We start from the raw sequence: 6000 nt of genomic DNA on the forward strand, positions 1-6000 counted from the left end.
AGAGAAATTGGAAATCATTTAAATAAAGTTTATATGGATTTAGACAAGTATGTTCCTTATCTATATATATCAATTTCATAACTTTAAAGAAGATATTGTGAAAATTACATTCATAATTTCCTTAAGAAAAAATGCAATCGAACCTCAAGAGGGCCTTGCTTATTTAGTAAATTAAGAAAACATCTTACCTTAACAATAAGGTAGGAACCATTAATTCAAACATATATTTCATGAAAAATGAACCACTTTGATGATGCCTATGTGGAGAAACTAAAGGACTAGTGGTGAGAGGTTGGAGGGCACTACAACATTCGACCAACACTTTTCCTTTACTTAAACAACATTTGGCATAAAAGTGACGGGCCTCGGTGATAGCATTGCTAATTATGGTTGCCGCTAAAAGCGTTAGTATTTTTCTTGGTAATTACAATAGTGTTCATGGGATCAGTAATAAACCACGGTATTATCGAAAGTATTTACAACGGTTACCATCTAAAATACCATGATATATACCGTTGGTAATATGCCATGGTATTACCGGTGGTATTTACAATAGTTACCATCTAAAATACCGTGGTGTATACCTTCAGAGCCTATTCTTGACTTCTCAGTGGAGGCTATAAGAATCTCCTTAGATGAGATGAATCTGGCATGATAAAAATGTATACTTGAATAATCAAGAGATACATATATATCTTGTAATCACAAATCAAATCCATATGCTATTTACCTAGCCAAGGGTGGATTGTTCAGAGTAGGTGCTATGGACAACGGTGATGGAATAGCTGTCGGTTGGTTAGGGCACGCCGTCTTCAAGGAAAGAGCAGCACCAAGGACTCCGGCGACTCCCATCATATGAAATGGGTATATAATCATACCTTACAAATCCACTCGTCTTGTATATTGAACTTCGTACATTCTCTGTCAAGAAGCCTCTAGCAATAATGGGAAGAATAAACTGTACATATGCATTGAGAGTGCATAAAAAATGACTAATAAAAAATCTTTCCAAGTGGGTCAAATATTTAATATATGATTATATTGTACATAATTAATTAATTAAGTTGTATGAGTATACACTATATGACTACTCTAATGTAAATTAAGTGGGTCAAATATTTTAATATATGATTATAGCATACATAATTTTCCCTGTCACCACATGCATCCCACATGCATGCATGCATGCCACATGCACACTTTCTTGATGTTGCAAATGCATGGAGGTGGAGATGCTGATGTGGTGACTCGTGCCTGACGTGGCATCATGCTTGCTCATAATGTGGCACCAACTAGGATGATGATGTGTCATACATGTTGTCCCACTTGTATGTGGTGGTAGTATGAGGTGGCAAATAGGGGCTGATGTGGTCTATGATGTGGCACATGAGGTATGTGACTTGTTGATCATGTCATTTATCCCACGCCACTCTATTGAGGTGGTAGGGTGGCAATGGGCTCACATGGCATGTTGAGGTGGCAAGACTGATGAACTAGCATGCAAGCTTAATGATGCATCGTCATTCCACATGCATAAGATACCCCACCCAAAATGTTGCCACTAGGCATGGTAGCTTCCCAAACCTTTTGAATCCTAACACCAAGCCTATCTAGCCTTGGTGTTTGGGTAGTGTGTGGCTTTTCACTTGGGAAAGCAAAATTAACACTTCCCTTACTCAAATTTAACCAAATTGCTTTTCATAGCTTCATGAAGTCAAATCCTAACATGCGTGTGGTTTTGGAAAGATTTGAAAACGTTTACAATTTACTATATATTTTTAAATTTCCTTTACAACTCCTCTACCAAGTTAAAGTAAAGATAAAAAGTCAATCTTATAACATCTAACCGCTAGATTTTTTACTTAACACTTGGTCCACATACCCTTATGTGTCGCTTGACCCCTTATCATATTAGATGTCAAAAATAATTCAAATTAGGCCTAAAAAGGTATGGTCTACCAAAAAATACATTTTGTCATCAATTATTAAACATAATGTTTTAAAAAAATTAGATTAACCTTTCAAAAAAATATGAATAAATCATGTTAAGATAAAAAATTTGTGATGTGCATCCATACCAATTTGTAGTACCATTTGATGTCAAATGAGTGAGATACTATGGATTTAGTATGTGTATTTACTAAAAAGTGTGACCAACCCTATGACCCTGTACGAAACCGGGCAAAATGGGAGTTATATATCTCCAATTTTTGAGAGGACCACATCATTGTGTGCAAAAAAACATGTGCGATGTTATGTTAGAAGACTTCAAAGAGTGAATCCTTAGGGGGCTAGGTGAGATTACTTATTTTTTGTGCAAAATGGGTTTTTTTTCTCGTCTAAAAAGTTCGGGTAGTGGCCCTTAGCTTGCAACCACCCATGCAATCTCATTCTAGTAAGATTCACAATTAAAAAATAAAAGTACATGTAAAAACTTATCCCAATAATGCATGTGTCTTGTTGTGTGAAACGATGCAATCTCTTTTTTAACAATATTCTCTTGTCTCTTAGAAAGGACACATGGATATTTTGGAAGAGATATTTCATTATCAATCACATGTGGCCATACATATCTCATCCTATCCATACCCTTTAAATCATCCATAAATCTCTCATCCCATCCATATCCTTTACATCATCTCGTGCTCCCTTAGTGTCTTTAGCACAATGAGATGCTCCCAAATGACACTTACCACATTTTTGAAAATATGCATTGGATCCAAAACATGATTAATCAACAATTGTCCCAGCAAGGAAGATCATGAAAAATGGATAACCTCTTCATTCCATGTGGACATTGTTCTGGATTTTTATTGGATGTCCAAGTAGTCAACCAATCACTTTCCTTTACAAAATGGGTCTTTTCACCAATGACTCCATCACACACATGATGATCATCTGTAAGATATCATGCATGTCCGTTATTAACCATTTGTTTCAAATTTTTAGAGTGTGTTGCTGGTCCACAAATAGGACATGCATAATATCCACTTGGTGTAACGCCTCCATTTGTAGAAAAAAAAAATTATGATACAATGAAACACTTAAATGATGGGAAAAACCTAAGGTATAAGTAACGATCCAATACCTAAACACTCTCCATAGCCTAGGAAGTCATGCATTGTCCACATCAAAAGGACTTTGATTACCACATTTCTGTCTCATTGTCTTGACACATTGGCCGCTTGAATTCCTTGCCATAAGACTTGTAGCTCCTCAATCAATGGGGCTAAATATATATCCATGTTCTTTACCTTATACTTGCATCCGAGTGTGCAGAGACCTTGGAGGAACCTTTGGAAAAGTCACTTTGGCTTTACGAAGTGGTTTGGAGAGCCTGTTAAGTGGTTTCAAAGAAAAAGTCGTTTTTTGAGGTTTTCCCTATTCCGTTCGATGACAGAGACTCCATATTGACTTGTAGAGGCAACTATTGCTTACTTTTAGTATCCACTTCACTTCAGGAGCTTGGAAACACCTTCATTCTTGAATTTGGGATCATTTCATTGGATTTCTGACTCACTGTGTCAGTTCCTGCGTTTTTTGCCCGGGTGTTGGAACTCAAGTTTGGAGCAACCATTTGCAGATCTGTCAGTTCCAGTGGACTCAGGAGGTCCTAAAACTTATATGTTGCTCATCATTCGCACTCCGGTGGAGTTTACAAACAGCTCTGTTTCCAAAAACGTTTTTCAGTCCGTGTGTTGGACCCAGTGATTGAGACCACGATTTCCAAAACCGTCTATCCCATTGCATTCCGGACGCCCAAAAACCCCTACCTGTTAGTTCTTGTGCAATTCGGTGGAGGATTTTCAGAGTTATAGATCTCTGTGTATTCGATTTCGTCTCTCTGTTATGCATTTTTCATTCTAAGGTTTTAAAACCTTAGATTTATGCCACATGGCAGTGGATAAGTGTTGACTCCCATTTCTCACTCATTGGTTGGGATTTTGGAGTTCTGGCAGAAGAGAGATATTTGCAGATTTTCTTGCTGAGTCCGATTATGCAATGGCACCCATGTTTTGAGGCATCTCAGGTTCTATTTTCAGTAGCGGTCATTACCGTGGGACTATGATTTCTTGAGCATACCTTATGCAGATCACTCTGGTTGCAGTTTGAGTAGTGTGCGCTCGTTCGTGGTATGCATTGGGTTGCAGTGGATGATTTATAGGCCATTTGGATGCATTGCGGTCCTTATTGGATGCGCTAATAGGCCCAAATTGCCTTGTGGGATGCTATTTTTCATGGACGCTTTGCACATGGATGCTATTTTATGCTGAGGAACAGCTTTGAAACATTGCAGGTGATGCACTAATAGTGCTATGCTCTCTTGGATGAGACATTATTGATGCATATGCCAGTGGACGGTGTTCATACTTGAGTCATTTGGCACTTATTGGCATTTTCTTTTGGGCCAGATTTGCTCATATGGATGCATAGTATATGCACATGAGTCAGATGCATCTTTTGATGCTTTGAGCTTTGAGTTTTGGTGATATTTCACTCTATTGTGGCATACACATTTGGGTGCACCTGATATTTGGTGTGATTCTCTCTTGTATGCACTAGCATTTGGGATTTTGTTTTCATTTGCATCATGGCATCCTCTTCCATGTCTGAAAAGGAGTTTTTTAGCATTAAAAAGTTTGATGGGACAAACTTTTCTTTGTGGAAAGAACAAATAAGGGATGTGCTTATTCAAAAGAAGCAGATTAAACCCTTGGCAGGGATTGAAGCTAAGCCTGCAAATATGTCTGAGGATGATTGGAATGAGTTGGATGCATTAGCAAAGTCTACTATTAGACTTCATCTTGCAGAGTCAGTTTATTTCACAGTAGTAAATGAGCAGACTACGGAAGATTTGTGGAAGAAACTGTGTGCCACTTATGAGAAGGAAACTGCCTCTAATAAAGTTTACCTCATGAAGAGGTTGTTTGAGCTGCAGATGAAGGAAGGGGTCTCCATTGCTTCTCACTTGAATGAATTCAATATTATTTTCAGCCAGCTTCAGGCTCAGAAAATGAATTTTGATGCGGAGACTAAGGCAATATTTCTCTTATGTTCATTGCCATCCTCATGGGATACCTTTCGTACAGCTGTCAGTAACTCTGCACCTGGTGGAGTACTGAAATTTGATGATGTTGTGGGTAGCTTGTTGGCCGAGGAGATTAGACGGAAGTTTATGGATGGCAACAAGCAGGATGTAGCCTTAAATGTGCAAAGGGGTAGATCACAGTTCAGGGGGAAGTCCCAAGAAAGAGGGAAGTCTCGTAGCAAATCCAGGGCACAAAACATTGAGTGTTACCACTGTGGCAAGAAGGGCCATATGAAAAAGGATTGCTACACGCTGAAAAGAGAGCAAAAGAATAAGAAAAAGAATGCAAATTGGGGTGCAAATCAAAAGGAAGAGAGTCCAAGGGAGGACAAAGGAAAAGTGAAGATCGAGGAGATCAATGCAGTCACACATGATAGTGACAATGATGTTCTCTTCATGTCTACTTTATCTGCAGAGTTGCTTACCACTTCAGATGATGCATATTCCCAGGATTGGATTTTGGATTCTGGTGCTTCATTCCATGTTACTCCCCATAGGGAATGGTTCTCCACTTATGATAGTGGAAAGACAGGTTGTGTGCATCTTGGAAATGACTATGCATGTGACATAGTGGGAGCAGGTGACATAAAGTTTTCTTTTGCAAATGGGTCTGCATTTGTTTTGAAACATGTGAGACATGTGCCTAAGCTGACCAAGAGTCTTATTTCAGTGGGTCAGCTAGATGATGCTAGTTTTCACACCACTTTTGGCTTTCAAAGTTGGAAAATTCAGAAGGGCTCTATGCTTTTGGCTAGGGGTGCCAAGTGTGGGACTTTGTATCCCTTACATGTATTAGGGGTATTTGATCATGTTGTTGCAATAACCGAGCAGCCAAGCACTTCTTTGTGGCATTGCAGGTTGGGGCACATGAGCCAGAATGGAATGAAACTCTTATGCCATTTGGGTTATGT

Source organism: Dipteris shenzhenensis, chromosome 12, assembly GCF_047967505.1.
Source record: "Dipteris shenzhenensis isolate YYH24624 ecotype China chromosome 12, Dip_SZ_1.0, whole genome shotgun sequence".
Classification (NCBI taxonomy): Eukaryota; Viridiplantae; Streptophyta; class Polypodiopsida; order Gleicheniales; family Dipteridaceae; genus Dipteris; species Dipteris shenzhenensis.